We start from the raw sequence: 25910 nt of genomic DNA on the forward strand, positions 1-25910 counted from the left end.
ACTGAAGTATTATTTTTTAAAATCCTATTTAGTGACATGATAAAATGGCATGATATTAAGTAAAAAAGATCATTTTACAAAATGATAATTAGTGTGTTCTTAAAAAACATTTTATTGTTATTAATTTATTTATAAAATAAAAAATATTGACAAGATCATAGGATAAGAGGGGTATAATTCCACACAATTCCCACCAGCAGAGTTCCATATCCCATCCCCTCCCCTGATAACTTTCCTATTCTTTATTCCTCTGGGAGTATGGACCCAAGGTCACTGTGGGATGCAGAAGGTGGAAGGTCTGGCTTCTGTAATTGCTTCTCCACTGAGCATGGGCATTGGTGGGTTGATCCATACTCCCAGCTTGTTTCTATCTTTCCCTAGTGGGGCAGGGTTCTGGAGAGGTGAGGGTCCAGCGTACATTGGTGAGGTCCTCTGTCCAGGGAAGTCAGGTTGGCATCATGGTAGCATCTGCAACTTGGTGACTGAAAAAGCATTAAGATATAAAGCAGAGCAAATTAATAGTAGGAACCTACAGGCAAGAATACAACAGATGAGAACGCCAGTTCTGAATATATATTCCTTCAATCTAAGCACTTAAGTTTCAAATAGGTAACCTGATTGAATTTTAACAGTGGGCTCAAAATTTTAATACATTTCTAATAATGACTGTTTAATTGAAATATTAAATCACCGAGGTCTTGCATGACACAGCAAATTCTAACCATGAGATTTTTCAAAGTCAACCAAATTTCCCAATAACTTGGTTACAATAATAACTATCGATTGCCTTCTTAAACTCCAAGATAGCAGGATCCCTCCCCTTTCTCTATAAAGCCCATATTTCTTTTAAACAAACATTTGAAGGTTTCTTTATTTGTTTCATTTGATAGGACAAAGAAATTGACAATGGAAGGAGAGATAGAGAGGGACAAAGAGAGAAACCTGTAGCACTGCTTCACCACTTGTGAAGCTACCTCCCTGCAGGTGGGGACTGGGGACTGTGGACTTGAAACAAGTCCTTGCGCATGGTAACGTGCACTCAACTGGATGTGTCACCAGCTGGCCCCATAAGAATCACTTTTATAGTGAAAACACTTTACAGAAAGATGGAGAGATAGACAGGAAGCTGGAATTAATGATAATAAAAATATAGATCAAAATTATATGCTCATAGTGGGAGGATAAAATGATTATCTACACAACCCATTCTGGCCCATTTTTAATGCAATTACTAATAAAAATATTTCATTACAAAATGAAATATCTGGACAAGTGCTATGCAATTGAAATGATGAGGATATAGGTAGAAGTTAGGAACCTTTTGACCCAACTGGCATATATAAAACCATCACAGCCATCATTTTTTTTCTCTAGTTCAAGTTGGCTACATGATGCTGTCACTGCCCAACATGCCATTAAATACATCCTCTTATGCCTTTACCCTTAAGGTAAAATAGTCCACTGACTTCTGCACAAAGTAAATGCAAACAAAATAAAGTTCTGGAATAGAAACTTGAACAAAATATCATCCCAAATATGTTTGACCTCACACTCCAAAAAAGAAAATATATATTCCTGACTCCTTATAACTTGGCCCACAAGACCTTGCACAAGAGGACCCCTCCCATCTCCCTTCTTTCCTTCCATTCCTTTTTCATCTCCACAGTCTACCCGGCTTGCTTTCAGTTAGTTCCTCAGGCATGCCAAGTCTTATCTGTCCTGGAGGTTGGCAAGGGTTTGGACTGTCCTCCCCGCTACATTCCCAGGCCCTGTTCCAATTTTTTCCCTGGGGATTATCTCAGTCTTATATTCTTTCTTAGAGAATTTCTTCCTGCCTACCTAAATAAGGTCTCTTTTTCTCTTTTTTCTTCTCTTTCTCTCTCTCATTCTCTTCCTTTGTTTCTCTCTTTCTCTTTCTTTTGCTCTTTCATTCTTCCTTTCTTTTTATTGCCACCAGGGTTATATCTGAGACTAAGTGCCTACATGACAAATCCATCGCTCGCAACATCCATTTTCCCTTTTCCTTTATTTTGATAGGACAGAGAGAATTTCAAGAGAGCAAATAGAGAGGGAGACACACAGAGAAAGACCTGTGGTACTAGCTTTACTGTTGCTTGTGAAGCTTCTTTCCTGCAAGTGGGGAGCAGGGGCTTGAACCCAGTTCTTCTGCATGGTAATGTGTGTGCCTAACCAGGTGAACCACTGCCCAGCCAGAGGAGGCCTTTCTTAATTCCAACCCCTATTAATTTTCCTCACAGAAATGATAGCTTGTTGTTACAATCAGGCTCTCCAGTGATTTACTTACTTTATTGATAGTGCCAGCCATGAAACTTTAAGACCTATGTCCTTTTCATCATCATATCTACAGATCAGAAGAGGATACCTAGCACCACATACTGAATACAAACGTTCTGAATGAATCAATAACATACTAGCGTTGTGTTTAAGCTGCACAGTGCTGTGAACTCTTGGGTCGAATTTAATATACTTGATGTTGTTGGTTATGGCATCAAATTCCTAAAAAAGGGTTTTATTTCCACAATGGCTTCCACTGTACACTTTGCAAGATGGTACTCAGGACCCACCTCTACTTATTTCCCAGACTGTTAGCTTCTGCAAACCCAGGGACAGGGCCTCAGTTACTCAAATCCTACTTGCTGAGATGGTGCTGTGAACCAATATCCGCCCCCCCCCCCCCCCCAAATCACTGTCTAGACCCTGTGGAACACTGAGAATTTACGCCTCTGAGGTTCCTCTCCACATCTGACCTTTATAAATGTGACTTCGTAGGGAACTGTGGCTTCTGAACAGATGGTTGGGATGGTTTTTACTAATTGCTGGAGTTTATGTTGTTTTCATAAGCTACTAAACCACTGAAAAGTTTGTTTGCATTCTTTGATAAATGTAGAACACTTCTGCTCCATAGGTCTGCTTTCTGAGCAGTCACTCTAGCTTCATTTGTAAAGCAACAGAGTCAGAGGGGCTAGACAGTGAGTGGTGGACCCAGTTGAGCACACATGTACCAAATCATTGTAGTCACTCTGAAAAATAAAATACATGAATCTTTTTGGCTTTCATAGTCTAACACTTTAAGAAGGTAATCCTGCAAATATGGCTTTAATGTACGCTAAATGTTGTTCTGACTAATGTCACAATCATGGGCAAACACTTGCAGAATATTTCTAATGTGTTGAATTTTTTTCAGTTAGTCACTGGTATCAAATCTTTTTATAATTCATGTTTGATTTTGTGAGAATGTAGAGAGAGCCATTAGTATTCTATGAACAAGGTGTGGCTATAAGAAAGTATCTATGTCCAAGTCTTTATTTTAGCTTTCTTCTGAGGAATCAAGGGATAACACAGAATTTTTAAATTTTCCTTTTTAAAAACCCAGTCTATGGTAGCTGAGTAGTGCTTTTACACATCTCATAAAAAAAAGGTATTATACCATGACCAGCACCAAAGTACCAAAATCAACCCTTTTAGACCCTGATTCTACAGATGTATTTATATATCCATCTGTTAGCTACTCATCCTCTTTGGATTCTTAGGTTGCTTCCACACCCTGGCTACTGTAAAAACTCTCTTGTAGCTCTTGCTTACGGTGACAAACAGCTTCTAATTTCAGAGAGTGGAAACTGGCTCATCTGAAATACAAAGTCTAGAGCTGGTCATTGAGGAACAATGTATAAAACATAGGGGTCCTGAGGCAGGGAAGATAGCATAATGATTATGCAAACAGCTTAACAGCATGACTGAGGCTCCAAAGTCCCAGATTCAATCCCTCACACCACCATAAGCCAGAGCTGAGCAGTGTTCTGGTATTTCTCTCTCTCTCCCTCAAAATAAAATAAAATAAAATATTGAAAACACAGGGGTCCCTTTCTAGGATGTCAACTCTTGCTTTTGTTCCTGCTTTATCTTAAAATTTTTTTTAAAAGACTTATTTATTTACTTTGGCAGAACAGAGAGACATTGTGAAGGAAAGAGGAAGTAGAGAGAAAGATGAGTGGGGACCAGGGGTTTTTCTTTTCTTTTTTTGCAGAGCACTGATCAGGTCTGGTGGCGCAGGCACCGCCATGCGAGCTGCTTGACATGTTACCAGCTTCACAGGAAGTTCAGCACGGCTGGACTCTCCAGGCCAAACTGAAACCATCTTGCCTTTTGCCACATATAGGGCTTGCGATTAAGCTCTGTGTGGTCTTAATAATATTTACCTATGGCCAGACTCAGAGCCCGACCAATAATGAAAATAATGACAAAACCTGCACTGCACTCTGTAAGACTGATCATAATGGAACAAGCAATACCAGTAATGCAGAATTTTTCAGGAGACTCCAAGAGGAAGAATTGTTTCCCCCTTTATCTACACCACTTCCTTTAGTATTCCCCCTAAAATATAATGAAAGACTGGTGGTTCCCATAGTGGAGGGGCCACCTTCCATAGCATAATTAATAAATGGAAAGTTATGGTACCCGCCTAGATACAATGGGCCTTTTAATCTACCACCCACCACTATGCTCCCACTTCCTTATGCAGGAATAGTACACGAGAACCTAGGTCACATAGTGAGCATACACAGAAGATGGATTCCAGCTAGAGAGCTTAACTTTATGGAGAGGCTGGCCAGGTCAGCACCACCTGGGTGCCTTCTCAGGAACAAAACAAAACTCCTTGATCAAACAGTGGAACAGATTTTATGAAAAATGGGCTGTTCAATTTGTTTAAAGCCCCTAGAAACATAACAAGCTTGAACTTTCTATGAACCATTGGCTTCTGATGCATAGGGGCAAGAGAATGGCATAAACATGCAGGTAGAATATTAATCTTAATCAATAGGACATTTGCCCAGCACACAGGTACAGGAATAACAAAAGACACAGAAACTGTGGTGTGATCTCTAGGGAGGAAAGTGCCCCTGGAATGTGAATGTTCTACAAAGCAGGAGGTGTTCCCTACCTGTGCTGTTCTTACTTGGTGATTTTTGTTTTAATAATCAAAGCCTTGGTAATTTTTGTATTAGTGACCAAAGCCTTGGTGAATTTTGTTTTAATAATCAATACCTTGGTGACTTTTGTTTTAGTGATCTAAGCCTTATGAGACTATAAAAATAAAGTTCTGCTTAACTAAGACAGGTGTCTGCTTGAGCTTGATTCAGCATCAACTCACTCGTCTCTCATGTCTCTCATTCTTCATTCCCCTCCTCCTCCAGGTTACCCTAATAACCTGGCCCCTGGCAGTCTGGCTTTAATGCTGGAGATTGAACCTGGGAGCTCAGAGCCTCCAGCATAAAAGTTGTTTTTCACAACCACAAATGTTTTATTAAAGTCATTCCTTGAAGACATTAAGCCTTTTCAGATGTGTACCTTTCAAAAAATAATTGCCTTTCAAATGTGCAAACTTTGCAAATCTCCTCTCAGGAGTAGACACTGGACTCCCTGTACGCACACACCAAATCTCTTCAGCTAAAATGACTCTCCTCAGTGGGTGAAGTGTGGCTTGTCAGCACCACTGGGTGGCCTGTCTCACACTCAGGGTATTCCCAACTGAGGGAAAGCTCCTAAGAACCTCAACGCATCGAATACACCTACATATGGAGATACTGAGACCCTATCACAGCCCTTCACCCACAAAAGACACTGCAGGCCACTCTCATAAGAGAAAGTGGCTGAGTAACTGGGAAACAGAACAATTTCTTTTCTTTCTTTCTTTCTTTCTTTCTTTCTTTCTTTCTTTCTTTCTTTCTATCTTTCTATCTTTCTTTCTTTCTTTCTTTCTTTATTTCTTTCATTCTAGCCTCAGAGGTGAGAGTCTTTTTGCAGAACCATTATGTTATGTAGCTTCCATCCCAGAACAATTTTCTAAGTACTCAGTCATTAAGATATTTTTGAATGATAAACAGGGAGACAATTAAATCACTCTAAGTGGTTTTTAAAAATTTAATATTGTATTTATTTATTCATTCTTATGTTTACCAGAGCACTGCTCAGCTTATGAGTATGTCAAGGATTGAACCTGAGACCTTGGAGCTTCAGATACGAAAGTTCCTTATATAATCACTATGCTATCTTCTGGGCCCCAAGTATATGGATTTAAATAGTCTAAGCATATATTGTGTTTTCTATACACTTCAGATTTTGTTATACAATATTATTATACCTTGAAGTAGTCTATGTACATACACACATATGCATATATACATATCTATAACCTTATAAAAATATCTGGAATCAAAGAACTACAAACATCAGCCTATATTAATTGTGATTGTCATAAGTAACCCTAGAAAATAGTATTAATCAGATGTAGTACTCAAACACTGCCTATTGCTTGATATAATATTCAAACCATAATACTTGATATAGTGTAGTGTGACTCACGTATTATTACGCATGGCAGACTAGCATAGAAATGCCAAGAGTAGGAAATGGTATTGTTTACTGAAGACTACAACTAGCACTACAATGTGTTCTTCAATCTTTTTTAGGGAAAGTCAAAGGAAAATGACAGAGAGAATCATTATGACTTTGAATGTGTATTAAAGAAAGAAGTCAGCTAGTTAGGCATTCAGTCTTCCAGAATATGTGTAGTCATCAGTGGGCACCTGGAATGAGACCATGGCTGAACACAGGAAGTAGTCTTTCTTTTTTATTTTTAAGATTTTACTTACTTATTTATTCATGAAGAAGATAGGAGGAGAGAAAACCAGACATCACTCTGGTACATGAGCTACCAGGGATTGAAGTTAGGACCTCATGGTTGAGAGTCTAGTGCTTTATCCACTGTGCTACCTCCCAGACCGCCAGGAAGTGTTTTTTTTTATTGTTGTAGTTATTATTGATGCCATTGTTGTTGGATAGGACAGAGAGAAATGAAGAGAGGAGGAGAAGACAGAGAGGGGGAGAGAAAGATAGACACCTGTAGACCTGCTTCACTGCCTGTGAAGTGATTCTCCTGCAGGTGGGGAGTCAGGGGCTCAAACCGGGATCCTTATGCAGGTCCTTGCACTTTGCGCCATGTGCGCTTAACCCGCTGCACTACTGCCCGACTCTGTTTTTGACACTGTTTTTGACAGTGTACCTGTGCTTTCAGAAACTCCACTAGCCATTTTCAGTCATTCAGTGGCAATTAGTGTCTGTTAAAATAGTGGTGTACTAGCTAAATAATCTGACTAATAAACTAGGCTACCAAAAAGCTGATTTGAGGTGGGAAAAGATAATACTATATAGAAGTCAGGCCGAGTTATGCTTGGGGAGACCAACCCAGCAGACTCTAAGCTAGGGACCATCCACGGCGACTTTTGCATCCAAGTTGGCAGGAACATTATTCATGGCAGTGATTCTGTGGAGAGTGCAGAGAAGGAGATTGGCTTGTGGTTTCGTCCAGAGGAACTAGTAGATTACAAGAGCTGTGCTCAGAACTGGATCTATGAGTGACATGAAATCAGACTACAGTGATTTCTCCATTCCATTCCCTTTCCTTCCCAAGGGCCATGGACCAGACTATCGCACATATAGTTATTTCCGAGAACTTCCTTGTAATCTGGAGTGAAATTTTTGGAGCTATTAAGTGCTCCCTATACAGTATTAAGTGCTACCATCAAATTAAAATATTTTATCCCAGCTGGTAACTGAAAAAAAAAAGTCTGGAATATTCCTGTTGTCAGTCAATATTTTCTCTGACTTGTGGGACAATCTCCCTGGGAAGTCAAATTACCACGGAAAAAGTTGGTTGGTGAAAATCAAGTCAGTTTTCTCAACGTCTCTCTCCCCCTTACCCTCCTTCACTCTCCCCCAGCCTGTATCCTCTTCCCTCTCAATTTCTCTCTGTCTCTACCCAAAATAAATGAATGAATGAAGGGGAGGTGCCGGTGGCAGCACACTTGATACACCATCAAGCACAAGGAGCCAGGTTCAAGCCCTTAGTCTCACCAAGAGGGGGTGGGAGCTTCATGAGTGGTAAAGCAGGTGTTTCCCCCTCTATCCTTCTCTATCTCCCTTTTCCTCTCAATCTCTATCCAAAATAAATAAATAAATAAATAAATAAATAAATAAATAGTTTAAAATGTTTTTAAAAGTTCAGAAAGAGGGGCCTTATTTGAGGAATCCTGAGATTTCCAAACAGACATAGTGGGCCTAGACCTTGAATAAATCCCTCTCTCCATTGCTACCAGCTATTTCTATCAGGAACAACAAAATAGACCCCTTTGTGGGACCCCCATAGGACCTTGCCCTCAACTTGGATCAACAATGACAGAGAATGTAACATACTCTATGCTATACCTGAGGAAGATGGGTCCTGACATTGGGGCAGCTTGGAACGTTCCTACTCATGACCACAGAATGTGAACTCAGATCTACAGGGATGCAGAGGTCACATAGGCTCCCAAGCTGAATATGGGTCCCAGATCACATCAAATCCATGGGGTTTACAGTCAACAATATTTATACACCTTTCCCATATTTGGGAGCTACTCTCTTCCCTGATCCAGCTTTCTGGTCCTTTTTCCAGCCATGACATCATCTCTCCAGACAATAACTTGGATCCATCTGCATATCAGACTTCAGGCTCAGGTGAAACAAAAACAAAAGCAAAAAACAAAAAACTAGTATGCTGGGCTGAGCTTCACTGACGCCAGACAGATGACCAGGGACTCATGGCTGAGCTGTACGCAGTATCTCTTTATTCATGCAGAACGCAGCACAATCTAAGCCAAATTAAACTAAACTAACTAAACTAAAATCACAATTCTGTCCTTATATATATATACTTGCCAAGTAGGGTGTAAACAGGATGTGATGTAGAGAGGGTGGAGCGAAAAGTGACTGGTGCAAATCAGGGTGTACTACGAGAGGGGGTGGAGCAAAAAGATATCATGAACCAGTGGGGATTAAACCAATGCCCTGCAGGCAGGGTGGTGCTTAGTTAACAGTGGTTATGTAAATAGAATACAGTGTTAAGCAGGGGGGATTAAACCAATGAAACAGAAGGGGTTTTTAGAAGCAGAATTAGAAGCATACCAACACTAGTATATCCACAGACCCTTTAGAATATAACTAAAATTGGAGTCAGGCGGTAGGCAGCAGGTTAAGCGCATGTGTTGCAAAGTGCAAGGATCGGTGTAAGGATCCTGGTTCGAGCCCCTGGCTCCCCACCTGCAGAGGAGTCGCTTCACAAGCGGTGAAGCAGGTCTGCAGGTGTCTAGCTTTCTCTCCCCCTATGCCTTCCCCTCCTCTCTCCATTTCTCTCTGTCCTATTTAACAATGATGACATCAATAATAATAATAATAATTACAACAATAAAACACAAGGGCAACAAAAGGGAATAAATATATTTTAGTTGTATTCTAATAAATATTAGAATATAACTAAAATATGCCTACTAGCTATCTACAAAATGGAGACACCCCTCTCCCCCAACTCTTCATCTGCACTACTCCAGCCTTTAGGTTCATGATTGGCCAACAATTTTTTTGGCTTTCTATGTTAACTCTCTTTTCAGCCACAAAGTTCCAGATGCTAGCATGATGCCAACCAGACTTCCCTGGACAGACAACCCCACCAATGTGTCCTGAAGCTCCACTTCCCCAGAACCCCGCCCCACTAGGGAAAGAGAGAGAGGCAGGCTGGGAGTATGGATCGACCTGTCAATGCCCATGTTCAATGGGGAAGCAATCACAGAAGCCAGACCTTCCACCTTCTGCATCCCACAATGACCTTGGGTCCATGCTCCCAGAGGGATAAAGAATAGGAAAGCTATCAGGGGAGGGGATGGGATATGGAGTTCTGGTGGTGGGAATTGTGTGGAGTTGTACCCCTCTTATCCTATGGTTTTTGTCAGTGTTTCCTTTTCATAAATAAAATAAAATAAAAATCAGAAGAAACAAAGAGCTCATAGTCTTCTCATAGTCTTAATGAGAAGCAGCATCCTGAAGAATGAGATGAATCTGAAATGATTTTAAGTCAATGTCTGTGTCTTTTTCAGAGCTTCAGAATATATATTCAAATTCTCTTTTCAATACATTCTGGTGATAATTGTTCAAGACCACAAGGTAAAACTTCTAAATTTTATTCTAAAGGGTCCTGGTAACTTATTTGTTTCCTAGGCTCAGATATTCAGGTCAGTCTTCTGTGAGCATGATTCTCTTTTCTCTTATATCAAAGTCCTACCTGCACAACTAAGAGAGGTTTCCCTCATAATAGTGTGTCAACTTGCACTCGAAACAATATTATCTACTTCCCCTGCCCTTGACCTTTACCTTTCAGTCATTATACCAGAGATACCACGTTTTAGAGAAGTTGAAGTATTGCACACTGGAGGCCGGGCGGTATCGCACTGGGATAAACACACATAGTGCAAAGTGAACACACCGGTGAAAGGATCCCGGTTCGAGCCCCCAGCTCCCTACCTGCAAGGAAGCCGCTTCTCAAGCAGTGAATCAGGTCTGCAGGTGTCTATCTTTCTCTTCCCCTCCTCTCGATTTTTCTCTGTCTTATCCAACAACAATAAGAAGAACAAGCATTTAAAAAAAAAGAGAGAGAGAGATGGTTGCCAGGAGCAATGCAAGCCCCAGCAATAACCCTGGAGGCAAAATAAAATAAAATAAAATATTAAAAAAAGAAACATTACACACTAATGTTACGCTGACACTTAGCATTTGCACATAGCACTAGTAAACAAGTTAGCAACTAAAGGGCATAATTTCTACCTTATGGCCTCTCTGCCAATTTTCTTGGTTAGAGTAACTGAGAGGTAGGGCGATATCTCAGAGATGGAGCACAGGGTTTGCATGCCAGGGGTCCTAGTTTCCATCCCCAGCACTGCTATATGCCAGAGTTGGGCAGTGACCTCTCTCTCTCTCATGAAATACTCTGTTTCTAAAAAAAAAAAAAACAAAATGTATCCAGCTACTTTTCAAAATCAAGTAAAGAAAGGACATTGAACAAACTGAACTTCTCACCTCCCCTATGAATGGAATTCAGGAATTGAATGTCCTGGTTGAATTATTAACAGCATTAGCTTTCTCAGGAGCAAGACAAACGGGTCTTTCTTTTAAATCTTGATATCTTTTGCATGGAGGTGCCAACTGCTTTGGCTCTGGATTATTTGTCAAGGGTGATGATCTAGCAAACTGCCTTGGGAGAGTGAGGCAGTGTCTGTCACAAGAGAAATGACCTCTGTGCTTCTGTTCAGTGTTATGAACTGGCTTCCCTACGCTCAAAGTTTCTCTCAACTGATGACGCTACTCATCAAGTCCTGTGTCTCTGACCCCGAGAGCCTCCGGCCTTCTGCCAGCGTCATTGAAACTATGTCTGAGTAGCACCTTCAACTTGAAAGTAGGGTCCAATATCACACCCTCCACACCTCTGGAGAGTCAGCACTCAAAACAAAAGATCCCTTAAATGAACTCATTTGGAAACCTTCTGGAGAGGGGGGCGGGGGCTTATCCTTCTTCTGACTCATTTCAGTTACCTCAAGAAAAAGCCCAAAAGCTCTTGGCAGGCAGCTGTTTCACAATATATTTTCATTCTCGTACCAGTGTGTGTAAGTCAGCCAGTGTTTAGTTTAGATATCAGTGTTGACTTAGAACTGTTGGCAGCAGTGTATTTGGACTTGGCTGAACACTGACTTGTATGATGGGAACGGACTATTTATCTATTTATTTAAGCATTACCTAGTCCTGTAGGAACTACAGGCTTTGGAGTTTCTACTTGCTTCTGCTTCAGTGTCTCTAATGGGTGAGGCCATAGTTTTGATTCATGAGACTAAAGTTTCATTCTCTCTTTCTAAAGCTAATGACCAATTATCCTCTCCTTTCTTTTTTTTTTTTTGTCACATACATGATTTTATCACTTCTAGTTGCTTTTTCACTCATATAAACACACACACACACACACACACACACACACACACACACATACACACACAGAGAGAGAGAGAGAGAGAGAGAGAGATCATAAAACTAAAGCTTCCTCCAGTGTCACAGTTCCTGCCATGTAGTGCCAGGCCTTTGAACTTGGACCATGGGCATGGCAATGGTCTAAAGATAGCTTCCAGCTAGTATTTATATAATTGGAACACAAAATTCTGACTTGGGTGTCTGTTTTTCCATTTGTTCCAGAAGTAGATTTGCATTTTAGGGTTCCTGGTAAAGCTGAGGCTGGCACCCTTTACCAAAAGGAAATGACTGTGTCCTTCTGTAAGGCAGATGGCCAAGTAGCCAACTATCTCCTCTGTCAATTGTAACTCCAGGAGCCTTATTGAGGGTTGGTGCCAAGCACGCAGGAATCCAGGGAGAACTATGCTTTCTGAAGGTAAACAAATGACTTAAACTCAGTGGTCACTAAGAGTTGTCTTAGAAACGGCCTGGTCTATTGGGAGGGAAGAATTGCTAGGATCAAGGAGAGAGCGTTTGCTTCTAGTTTTGCAACATTTTCTGTGACCCTGGGAAGGTCATTTGACCTCACCTGAGTCTTGGTTTTTCCAGCTGTGAAATGGTAATAATAGCACTTGCTCTGCCTATATCACAACATTGTTTTTGAGCATCAAAGGAAATAGCTCCAATTGGGTGAATGTAACAATCAAAGAACCCTTGGCTCAGCATCCTGATTTCAAGTTTGGAAGAGCTTTACACGGAGGCCTTACTAGGAAGGGGTTTATCCATCACACTCTTTTAAGAGCTGCTGCCTCCCTTTTCTTTTGAACTGAATAAAATTGCCACTCAGAAGAATTCAGCCAATACAGCTTTGGAAGCTGAGCACATACAATTGAGGTATTTAGATCACGAGAAAAGAGATTTATTTGTGTGTGTGTGTGTGGGGGGGGGGAGGCACTTTTGTAATGATAAACTGAATCAAAGCAAAACAGAAGAATACAACATCAAAAAGGAACACAAAGTTATCAAAGTTGTCATTTATTTCTGGCTTTTTAGATTTTCTTCAAGGAGTTCAAACTAGGGACCTAACCTAGATTTAATTGGTTCTGCAGAACCTTGAACAGAACGAAGGCCACCTGAAGGCCACCCGACAGCTTCTCAATTTCTCAATTTTGCCAGTGCTTGTAGAAGCAAACCTCTAGCTCTGTGATCAGAGCTATGTGTTTCCACAGGACACAGAGTGTGAGAAACAAAGTTAACATAGCGTTAATTTTTAAGTTGTCCTAAGGCATAGTAATATACATTAAGATCATTTTTCAAAAGAGATAGACAATAAAATATGTAAGTATATGTTTACTGAGATGTTTACAAAAATGACTTGAAGATAAGCATTTTTTGACTTAAAAATAATTCTGTGAAGAAACCTATCCATTTCCTTTTGATTTTAGCAATCATTGCTAAATGTGGTATATTTGCCTTTATATACATTTTTAAATATTATATTTATGAGAGAGACACACAGAAAGTGAAAACAGGGCACTACCAAGCCCTGGCTTTTGGGGGTACCTGGGATTGAATCTGAGACTTCAGAACCTCAGGCATGAAAATCTTTTGCATAATCATCGTGCTGTTTCCCCTGCCCACCGCATATACATTTTTAATGGCACTGAATAAAATAGAAAGGAAACAATCTCCAGAGGAGCATTAAAAAAAAACTTCAAATTTCATTTTTAGAATAGTCTGTGAATGGTTACTATACTTTATGGTGTTGCCTTAAAAACTGATCACCAGTTTCATATTTCTGTGAGATAATCTTTTCCATAATGGATCTATGCTTTGGCTGTGAGATAAAATGGTGAATTATTTACTTATAGATACATTATCTCAAATTGTGATTGATGCATAGTTTGCTATTGAAAGATATCTTTATAGTACTGACAATACCATACGTATTTTATGTATCAAAGATAGGACAACTCCCTAAACCAATAAATAATATAATGTCTCCACTATGAATTTTAATTCTATTTTAGATGTGTATATACTGTATGATTTGTCATACAAGGCCCTTAAAGCTATTCCCTTGTGGATTTCCCATATGTATTTTCAAGTTAGTTATTCTAACCTTCATTATAAAATATTTGATTAGATAAAAGTGAAGGATATTTTCATTAGCAGTTAGATGAACCTAACTGAAAAAAGCTGCAGACAGATCAAACAAAATATCTTATTTGTTTTCATGTGGGCTGTAATGTTTATTGCTAACATCTGTATCATAATAGCATCGGTACTGATGAGATGACTTTTAGGAACTAAACTAGGGCACATAGAACCTATTTCACGGAAGATCTACTCTAGGCAAACTCGACAGGACCTATATATTTGGAAACACTAGTTAACCTTTGTTTCCTTTTATATAGCTTAAACATAGGATGCCTTTGTCCCCCCCCCCCCCACACACACACACAGGTAAGACTTTAAATAGTTTTACAGTGGAAAAACTTGAGCATGGACAAAAAAAGAATGTTGTAATAAAAGTTCACAGGTATTAACATATGACCAGCCTTGTTTCATTTCTACTTCATGCCATTTTTTTTTTTATTAAAGAAAGGATTAATTAACAAAACCATAGGGTAGGAGGGGTACAACTCCACACAATTCCCACCGCCCAATCTCCATATCCCACCCCCTCCCCCGATAGCTTTCCCATTCTCTATCCCTCTGGGAGCAGTTCATGCCATTTTTATCCAAAAGTACTTCACACACTCAAAAGAAGAAGAAGGAGAAGAAGAAGAAGAAGAAGAAGAAGAAGAAGAAGAAGAAGAAGAAGAAGAAGAAGAAGAAGGAGAAGGAGAAGGAGAAGGAGAAGGAGAAGAAGAGGAAGAAGGAGAAGGAGAAGGAGAAGAAGGAGAAGAAGGAGGAGAAGGAGAAGAAGAAGAAGAAAGAAAAGAAAGGAAAAGAAGGATGTATGGGAGCTGGGTGATGGTTCACCAGGTAGAGTGCACGTGCTGCCATGCACAAAGACCCAAGTTCACACTCCCAGTCTTTACCTGCAGGAGGATGCTTCTCGAGGGTTAAAACAGTGCTGCAGGTGTTTCTCTTTTATAAAAGATAATTTCTGAAATTCTTTTAAGTTACTATAATTGTTATTTGTTTTACACTGCTCAGCTCTGGCTTATGGTGGTGCTGGGAATTGAACCTGGGATCTGGAAACCTCAGTCATGAAAGGCTCATTACATAACCACTATACCATCTCCCCTGCCCTGCAAGTGTTTCTCTTTCCCCACCTTCCCTGTCAATTTCTCTCTGTCTTTATCAAAAAGAAGAAATAAAAGAAAGAAGGAATGGAAGGAAGGAAGGAAAGAAGGGAGGGAGGGAGGGAGGAAGGAAGGAAGGAAGGAAGGAAGGAAGGAAGGAAGGAAAAGAATCCACTGGGAGAAGTAGATTCATTGTGTAGGCACCAAGCTGCAGTGATAACCCTGGCTTTTAATATCTCTCCCTTCCTTCCTTCCTCCCTTCCTCTCTTCCTTCCTTCCTTCCTTCCTCCCTCCCTTCCTTTCTCTATTCTCTCTTTCTCTTTCTCTCTCTCTCTCTTTCTTTCTTTCTTTCTTTTTCAGTTTGAGATAAAGATGGAGAGTAAGAAACACACACACACACACACACATACCACAGCACAGAAGCTTTCTTCAATGTGGTGGAGGATGGACTCAGACCTAGTTCATGGCATAGCAAAGCAGTTCATGGCATAGCAAAGCTATTTCACCAGCACTATAAATCTTAAAATAAGAACCATTCACATAGAATAATGATTATGCAGATGATTTTCATGCCTGAGGCTCTGAGTGTTGACTAATTATGAACTTAAAGACTAGAATATTGCAGGTGAAGATTTGGGGTCTTTTAACATTTTTTTAATCCCCACCTCACTTCCCACCCTCTCCCAGAGCATGGCTCAGCTATGACTTATGGTGTCCAAGGGATTGAACCTGGGACTTCAGAGCATCAGGCATGAAAGTCTCTTTGCAAAGCCATTATGCTGTCACCACTCATAGTTTTCTTTCCTTTCTTCTAGCTAGATAAGGGAGAGACAGAGAAAGAAAGAGAGACACCACAGCATAGCTCTCCTGCTCATGAAGCTTCCTCTCTGTGTGATGTGTGTGATGCTCCCATGTGATGACCGGGTATGCAGTAAATTGTGAACTCAGCTGGATGAGCTGTCTCCTGGTCTTCAAAGCTGTTTTGAAGGGAAAGCACTAAAATGATTCACTTAATAATTCCTCAGTTACGTCACCACTTCCATCTCTCTACAGGACCCCTGACTCACTGCACACTGACAGTACGCATTCTGATGAAAGAAGAGTCATTTATTTATTATTTTCTTCTCAGCTTAAAGAGCAGGTGAACAGAAGCACAACTGGGTTCAATTCATTGGACCCTGTCTGAAAGGAGAGATGGTTACAGATGGAGAATAAAATGGAAGGGAAACAAACACCTGTGTGGAGGGACTAGCCAAGGACAAACTGTTTTTTTTCATTTGTTAGGTTTTTTTAAAATTTCTTTATTGAGGAATTAATGTTTTACATTCAACAGTAAATACAACAGTTTGTACATGCATAACAATGTCCAGTTTTCCATATAATAATACAACCCCCCCTAGGTTCTCTGTCATCCTTTTTGGACCTGTATTCTCCCCCCCCCCCCAAGCACCCACCCCAGAGTCTCCAGAGTCTTTTACTTTGGTGCAATATGCCAATTCAAGGACAAAATTTTACCCTGAAGAAGATGTTTTATAGTGAGTTGACAAACACCATTTGTCTTTGTGCAGAAAGCCATGTCCAGAATCAACATTCTGTGTCCTCACAACCAGAGGCAATTGGGTCATGCACGGAATAATTTTGTGATTTTATTTTTAGTTGACAAGCAGTGACATGTGTTAAATCTGTTTATCCAGGGAAGATCTTTGTGGCTGTAACATCTGCAAAGTTATATTTTTCTCAGACAATTATTTTATTACAGTTCCTTTTATTGTCTTTTTTTGGTTTAATTTTAATTATTTTACAAGAAAGAACCAGAATGCCACTCTACCATATCCAACACCAGCAATTGAACCTGGGGCCTCTAGTATGCAAGCCCTGTGCTCTATCTGCTGAGTTCTTTTCTGGCTGCTCTACAGCTTTACTGTAGTTCTTAGTCAAGGTAAAGAAGTGCATGTGTTGGGGCTGGCTGGTGGTGAAACCTGTTAAGTGCAGATATTGCTACGTGCAAGGACCTCAGTTCCATTCCCTTCTCCCCACCTGCAGGGGGAACACAGGTCTGCAAGAGTCTATCTTTCTCTCTATATATATATTTCAAAAGAAAATGAAATAAAAAGAAAAGAAAAAAGCAGTCACCAGGAGTGGAGGACTCGTAATGTTTGCACCAAGCACTAGCAAAAGGGTCTAGAGTATTTGATTATCTACATGTAGCTCAGAAATATTCAGAACTTCCTGTGACTTGCCTAATAAAATTCTCCCAAGTAGTATTGGGTCTTTTACTTTGCTACTAGAAATCATTTTGGTTGGTTGGCTTTTTTTTTTTCTTCTTCTTATATATAAATACCATGGGCAGAGTCTTTGAGAAAGTATTTGGACAGTGGTGAAGAGTAGTCTGCAATGATGGGACTAGACCTCGAATAAATCCTTCTCTCCATTGTTACCCATAATCTCTATCAGGAACAACAAAACAGATTCCTTTTTGGGCCCCCATAGGACCTTGCCCTCAACTTGGATCAACAACGACAGAGAATGTTCCATCCTCCGAAGGGAGGATGGAAAACATATTCTATGCTATACCTGAGGAAGACGGGTCCTGATATTGGGGCAGCTTGGAACATTCCTACTCATGACCACAGAATGTGAGCTCAGATCTACAGGGATGCAGAGGTCACATAGGCTCCTAAGCTGAATATGGGCCCCAGATCACATCAAATAGATGGGGTTCACAGTCAACAATATTTATACACTTTTCCCATATTTGGGAGCTACTCTCTTCCCTGATCCAGATTTCTGGTCCTTTTTCCAGTCATGATATCATCTCTCTGGTCAATAACTTGGGTCCACCTCCATAACAGACTTCAGGCTCAGGTGAAAAAAAAAAACAAACAAAAACAAAAAACTATTATAGCCACAGACCCTTTAGAATACAACTAAAATATGCCTACTAGCTATCTACAAAATGGAGACACCCCCCCCCCCCAACTCTTCATCTGCACTACTCCAACCTTTAGGTTCATGACTGGTCAACAATTTGTTTGGCTTTCTATGTTAACTCTCTTTTCAGCCACGAGGTTCCAGATGCTAGCATGATGCCAACCAGACTTCCCTGGACAGACAACCCCACCAGTGTGTCCTGGAGCTCCGATTCCCCAGAACCCCACCCTACTAGGGAAAGAAAGAGGCAGGCTGGGAGTGTGGATTAACCTGTCAACGCCCATGTACTATGGGGAAGCAATCACAGAAGCCAGACCTTCCACCTTCTGCATCCCACAATGACCTTGGGTCCATACTCCCAGAGGGATAAAGAATAGGAAAGCTATCAGGGGAGGGGATGGGATATGGAGTTCTGGTGGTGGGAATTGTGTGGAGTTGTACCCCTCTTATCCTATGGTTTTTGTCAGTCTTTACTTTTTATAAATAAAACAAAAAAAGAAAGAAAGAAAAAGAGTGGTCTGCAGAGCATAATGCTTAGAAAGAGCAGTTGGAAGCACAAATGTGTGGTTGTCCCTCGAAGTTTTTTTGATTATATATGTATGTATTTATATTTACTTATAGACAGAGATAGAGATGGTAGAGCAGTAGACAGAGAGTGAAAGACACTACAGCACCAAAGTTTCCTTCTGTATGAGGGGGGCTGGACATGCACATGACAAAACAACACACTGTTCAAGTGAGCTATTCAACTGGCATTTATTTATTTATTTATTTATATACTTACTTATTTTTTAAATTTAATTTATTCGTAACATAAAAAATAGAAAATATCGACAGAACTATACAATAAGAGGGGTGAAATTCCACACAGTTCCCACCACCAGAGTTCCATATCCCATCCCCTCCATTGGAAGCTTTCCTATTCTTTATCTCTCTGGGAGTATAGACCCAGGGTCATTATGGGTTGCAGAAGGTGGAAGGTCTGGTTGCTGTGACTGCTGCTTCAGTGGACATCGGCATTGACAGATTGATCCATACTCCCAGCCTGTCCCTATCGTTCCCTACTGGGGCAGGACTCTGGAGAGGAGGGGTTCCAAGGTACATTGGTGAGGTCGTCTGTCTGGGCGAGTCAGGTTGACATCACAGTAGCATCTGCAACTTGGTGTTTGGAACATGTATTCCTTTGCTTCCTCCTTTCTTTTTTTTTAATTTATTTTTATTTTTTATTTAACAAATCCATAGGGTAGGAGGGGTGCATCCTCCTTTCTTGTGGGACTCAGTTCAGTAGTTCTTGTAAGGTGGGGTTGATTGTGGCAAATTCCTTTAGTTCTTGAATATTTGAGAAAAACCTTTATTTCTCCCTCATATGTGAAGGATAATTTTACAGGATACAATATTCATGGCTGGAATTCTCTCTCCTTTAGAACTTTGAATATGTCATTCTACTCTCTTCTTGCCTCTAGAGTTTGTAAAGAGAAATCTGAGGAAAGTCTTATAGCTCTGCCTTTGCATGTAACTTCTTTCCTTTCCCTAGCAGCCAGAAAAAATGTTTCCTTGTCATTGACTTTTGACAGTTTTACAATAATGTGCATTGGTGTTGGTTTTTTTTTTATATTTAAAATCTAGGTGATGGCTCTGCCTCTTGAATGAAAATGTTCTGATGGTTTCCTAAGTGAGGGACATTCTCAGCTAAAATTGCTCTGAAAGTGGGCTCTGGGCCTTTGGCTTTGTCCTCCTCCTCAGATATACCTGTCACTCTTATATTCGATCTTTTGATGGAGTCTGCAATTTCCCAGAGAGTTGCTTCAGTCTTTCTGAACCATTCCTTTCCCTCATCTTTCAATAGAAAGAATGAGATGGCCATATCTTCTGGGTTGGAGATTATTTCTTCTGAATGTGTGGATCCACTTCCTAAACCTTCTACCTGGGCATGGATTGCAGTTAGGGTGTCTTTTGCTCCCTGGAGTTCTGGCGGAAGTTCTTCTTTCAAGGTTTGAAGATTCTTAGTGATCTGTTATTCGTTCCTCTCTTAGGTGTTTTAATTCCATAGTAACATGCTCTTTTAATTCTTGCTTAATTTCTTGGGGAATCCTCATAATGAGCTCTGTGTAGTCTGTCTCTGAGCGTCTCTCTAAATCTGTAATCCCTTGATTTCCTCTGTTTCATTTCTCTCTGGCTGATACAGCATACTTGGCTGTTTAGTTCTTTTTCTCTGCTTGCGTATTATTTTTTTATGTGTGCTGGTTCTTGATGGACAGCAGGTGGTGCTATTGTGATCTCTAGGTTTCTCTTGTATGATCTGCAGTGGGTGGGATGGGGTGGGAGGTGGTTGCTTTGGGCTGTCTTGTGGTCACAAATGTTTTATGTTGTGTCCTTGTCTTAAATTCAGAAGGCTAAAGCCCCCCTGAGTCGAAGACTGAGAGGTTTTAAGCCCCTGTCTCTTTTCTTCTGGCACTAAGAACAATGTTACTTGCTTGCTGTGCTTAAAGTGAAATCGCCAAAATGGCACAGCTCAGAGCCCGCACCACCCAGAACTCTGAGTTGACTTTGCTGTTCTTCAGCCCCTGCCTGTGCCCCTTTTTGCTCCAACTGGACATGAGCATTCACCTGAGGTTGCAGAATTTTCAGCTGTAGATTATGGCTTCAGTTGGGTCTCTTGTATTTATTTGTTGTCTTGGGAGGAGAGGTGATTTGGTCCCAGTTATTCCATGGCCCTGCCTCCAAGAAGTCCTCCTATATTTACTTATTTATATTATTGCCACTAGGGCTATTACTGAGGCCTGAGCTTTGCAAAGCTCCACCGTTCCCAGCAGCAATTCCCCCCACTTTTTTTTATAGATGGTAAGAGGCAGAGAGAGAGAGAGAGAGAGAGAGAGAGAGAGAAAGTGAGAGAAACATCTGCAGCATTACTCAGCCACTCATTTAGCTTTTCTCCTACAGGTAGGGACCAGGAATTGAAATTGGGTCCTCCAGCATGGTGACACATGCACTCTGTTGGTGAACCACCCCCTGCTCCCCAGTTTCTATTTTTGCAACATTGAAGACTGTGGTTCATGAGCAGAGCCTCTTTACAAACACACACAAACATTTGCCTTGTTTGTTTCATCTCTTTGCAATATTCTTCCTGATCCATCTTTTTCTTTGTGACCCTAGAATTGCAAAATTATTTTTATGCAAAAACAAACAACCTGTACTCTGATCCTTCCTCTTATCCCAGATTGTGCTGACTACCTGCTATACTGCGAGCATCCTCTGTCTTTGGATCACAAACTGCTCTCCTATGCCTCCTCCCCACCTGCTCACTTCTACCCACTGCCCATGTCACACCCTGTGACTGTGAGCCTGTTGAGACTGGAATTTTCACACTGTTGAGTTTGAATTACACAGAACTACTGGGTCCTCATGATTTTCTGAAGGATTAACTGAATGAATAAGGGAATGAAGCCAATAAATAAAAGATGACAAATATGAAGGCTAAAGGGTGTGGAAGGAAGGGTGGGAAAGGAAGTTGGTGCCAGGAATTCTCACTCCCAAGATGTTGAGAGAAGTGCACACATGTGTGCATGTGCGAGGTTTGTGTGTGTGTGTGTGTGTGTGTACAGACTTGCTCACATATGTATGGTTGTGGTGGCGGCACAGATGAAGGCAGTTTTATACATAGCTGCATACAAATACTTTCAATGTAGCATGTGTGAAGGATATTTTGTTGTTGTTGCATTTCTGGGGCCTCATGATATAAGATTTCATCACTCCAGGATGACGTGTGTGTGTGTGTATCCATCCAGACATTCATACATACATACATACATACATACATACATACATACATACATACATACTTGGAGAGATAGCACAGCACCAGAACTTCTCCCACTGCCAATGTAGCAGCCCCATATGACATGTCGGAACATAAGGTAAGGCAGGCACTCTACCTGGTAAGCTATTTCTCCAACTTCACTTTGCCACTTTAGGGGCTGTAAATACTATATTTCTCTAAATTGGAAAAGTTAGTTCTGTACTTTCATCTGCACAACTGGCAGATCACTGAACCTCAGCCGTGTTTGTATGGGTTCTGTCTTAACCACCAAAGGTTCATCTAAGAGGTCCTAGCATTTAGGGAGCCAGTTTACAGGTCACGCAACTGTTACTCCACCAGCTGTGGTTCAAGAGCTATTTCCGAGGCACTGATGAAGCAACAGTCGTGTGCCAGATGTCCCTCATGGAGTCCCAGTTCTCTACCACACACACACACACACACACACACACACTCACAGAGACCTTCAAAACATCCTATGAACGTGGAACATTATGTTGACTTTTAATGTGCACACCAAAATAATTCCCAATAGATTTCAGCCACCAAGTTGTAGATGCTATCATGATGCCAACCTGACTTGTCCAGGCAGATGACCTCACCAATGTGTCCTGGAACCCCACCTCCTCAGAGCTTTATCCCACTAGGGAAAGATAGAGACAGAATGGGGGTATGGATCAACCTGCTAAAGTCCGGGTCCAGTGGAGAAGCAATTACAGAAGCCAGACCTTCCACCTGAGGAACTTGGGTTCATATTTCCAGAGGGATAAAGAATAGGGAAGCTTCCAATGGAGGGGATGAGATAGGAACTCTGGTGGTGGGAATTATATAGAATTGTATCCATTTTGTCCTACAGTCTTATTAATAATTATTAAATTACTAATAAAAAAAGAAAAAATGATTCCCAATAGACATGTACATGCTAGGGAACCTGAATCCCACGTCCTTCTCCACAACCTATCTGGTTCTTACACATATGTCCTGATTCCAGCTGGAGGAAAACCAACCTTCTTCCATTAGGTAGCTTCCATTTATTTATTTACCAGAACACTGCTTAGCTATGACTTATGGTCATATGGAGGATTGAACCAGGGATTTTGGAGTCTCAGGCAGGAAAGTCTTTTTTTAAAAAAATTTAAAAAATATTTATTTATTCCCTTTTTGTTGCCTTTGTTGTTTTATTGTTGTAGTTATTATTGCTGTTATTGATGTTATTAATGTTGGATAGGACAGAGAGATATGGAGAGAGGAGGGGAAGACAGAGAGGGGGAAAGACAACTGCAGACCTGCTTCACCACCTGTAAAGTGACACCCCTGCAGGTAGGGAGGTGGGGGCTCGAACTGGGATCCTTATGCTGGTCCTTGCGCTTTGTGCCACCTGCGCTTAACCCATTGCACTACCACCTGACTCCCAAGGAAAGTCTTCTGTATAACCATTATGCTATCTTCCCTGCCCCTATTAGGTAGCTTCTTTGGCTTTAAATCCAAAGCCCTATCTACTAGGTTCTCCTCTGGGGAATAATAATTAGGGAACTCTTTGTACTGTGAGTCAAGGACAGTTCTTAGCAACATCACCCCGCCAGATATTCGTCGGGATGCGGCATCATCTAGGTTCATTTCCCACGTCTACGCTCGACCGGACCTGCCAATATACGCGGATATCTTCGCCCACCCTGTCCAACGCTTGACGTCTCGTCACCCAATCTGGTCCCCTACGCCTACACTGAACTTCTCTGTTCCAGACTCTTGGAAACAGAGCTGGCAGTCAGCTGAGGTAAAGAACAAACACCTCATCACAGACCCCTGCGAGCGTCAACCCGGCTTTGACCTAGCACGTTATGATTGGGCCCTCCTCAATCGCTATCCAACTGGCCATGGCCGGTGTGCCGCTATGTTCCATCGCTGGGGAGCCAGAGAGGACCCGAACTGCCCCTGCAGCTACAGACAGACTATGACCCACATAGTCAATGACTGCCACCTCTCCAGATTCAAAGGAGGTCTCGAAACTTTACATCAGGCTCAACCTGACGCTGTTGACTGGCTACGGAAGAAGGGCAAACGCTAGAAGAAGAAAAGGACAGGGAAAGAACAGTCACGTGCACCCAGCACGTTTTCGTTAGTGGACCTCATATACTCAGCCCCAAGAGGTCCCAAAGGCTATCCCACAGAACCGAAGGATGTAGTAGGTTTGAGCACCTAGGTTTGTGCAGTTACATTCTATTATGTTTCCAGAATGACAAGATCACCTAGTGATGCATTTCTTGGACCATGTCTCCAGCAATTAGACATGTTAGTCTGCAGCGGGAAATACCAGTTATTCTATTCTTAATAACTCACCTTGTTACACAAGTTTTCAGAAGCATGGCAAGTCCTCACTTGGCATCATCAACAGGTTCTTGGAAACAGACAAGAAAGGAAACAAGATATAATGAAACCATGTTGACCAGAGGCCATTGACAGAAACTATGATTCTGATATTCCCAGACTTCACCAAGCTTCTGCATAAAAACTCCAGACATTGTAGTTTCTTTTTTCCATATCAGGGTCTTACATGCATGCAGTTTTACTGTTCCCAGGCCAACTTTTTCATTCTTTTTATTTCAGATAGAAAAAAAGATAGAGGGAGAGACTCCATAACACTAGAGCTTTCCCCTGTCCCATGGTACTCCCATGTGGCTCCAAGGCTCCAACCTGGACCACCCACCAGGCAAGGCACCAGCCCTACCAGATGATCTAGCTTCTGGTCTTCCCAAAACCTTATTTACTTATCTTAAATATTTGGTTGTTTATTTTTATGAGAGATTGGAGCACTACTCAGGTCTGGCATATACAGCTTTTGGCATTGAACCTGAAGTCTCTGACCAGCAAGGCCTCTACTCACCACTGAGCTGCTCTCTCTCTCTCTCTTTCTCTCTCTCATACACACACACACACACACACACACACACACACTTTTGATTAAAAAAATCACTGGGAGTGGGCTGGTTCGCTTGGATAGCATGATGCTTTGCCATGTGCATGACCTAGGTTTGAGCCTGAGCCCACCACAGTGAAGAAAGTCTCAGTCCTGTGGTCCCTTTCATTCTCTCTCTCTGCCTGTGACTTCATCTAAAAACATAAAATAAAATAAGTGGCTGGGGTGGTACACTAGGTAGAGGGCACACATTGTAATGCACAAGGAGCAGGTTCAAGCCCCTAGTCCCCATCTGGAGAGGGTAAGTTTTAACAGCAGTAAAGCAGTGCTACAAGTGTCTCTCTTTCTTTTTCTCTCTCTAGCTCGCCTTCTCTGCTCAGAATTTCTTTGTCCTATCAAATCAAACAAATAAACAATATTTTTAAAAAATAAAGTTATAAAAGAATCAAAATTAAAATAAGTGGGGTATACATCATACCCCAGAACCATGAAATGAAAACAAGAAACCAACATCAGTCACTCATATTTGTAATTTGTAAACTGGCTTATTGCAGCTGAGGGTCACAGGTAGTTGAAGCTTGTTATGGAAACTCAAGGTCAAGGCCTAGTGGAATCCTGGACAGGATGCCCTTCCATCAAAGGGTCTATCCCTCCACCCATACTCACTCCTGCTAGGGACAATGTAGACATACCCATGAACCTCCATGTGCCCTTTTGGGATGTGGGAGGTTGATACTGGAGTCCACGAGGAAACACAGAGGGAACATGCAGACTCCACAGAGAGAGAAGCTTGGCCCCAAGGGAATATATTGGCTGCCTTTCTTCCCCCCTATGGAAGTTAGAATGAACTGATATTGACCTATAGACATCATTCACGAACCTGCTAAAATAGGACCTTTTATCTCCCTCTTCCCAGAACCCTACTCTCCCACCACCAGTGCAGTCCTGGATCTGCCCACTTTTCTGGCCACAATTGTACTCACTCTGCAGTGTAGAAAAACGCAAAGCACTGGGCCCTGGCCACTGTCCCAGTCTTCTGTATCCTGTTCATGACGCCAAAGAAAACATTTCCAACTCAAAAACAAGCCCAAGGTTTCTGTTGGGACCTCAAATATTT

The 25910-nt window shown here is 41.3% G+C and overlaps 1 long non-coding RNA gene across 1 annotated transcript; it reads right to left on the reverse strand.

The window, feature by feature from the left end:
- Positions 1 to 269: 269 nt before the first annotated feature.
- On the reverse strand, positions 270 to 25861 carry LOC132540169 (uncharacterized). The gene is made up of 3 exons (XR_009551398.1): positions 25777 to 25861; positions 24217 to 24274; positions 270 to 482 (listed from the first exon to the last, which is right to left on the reverse strand). It is a non-coding gene; the product is annotated as an uncharacterized LOC132540169 (long non-coding RNA).
- Positions 25862 to 25910: the final 49 nt, after the last annotated feature.

The sequence above is a fragment of the Erinaceus europaeus genome, chromosome 9 (genome assembly GCF_950295315.1).
Source record: "Erinaceus europaeus chromosome 9, mEriEur2.1, whole genome shotgun sequence".
Taxonomy (NCBI): Eukaryota; Metazoa; Chordata; class Mammalia; order Eulipotyphla; family Erinaceidae; genus Erinaceus; species Erinaceus europaeus.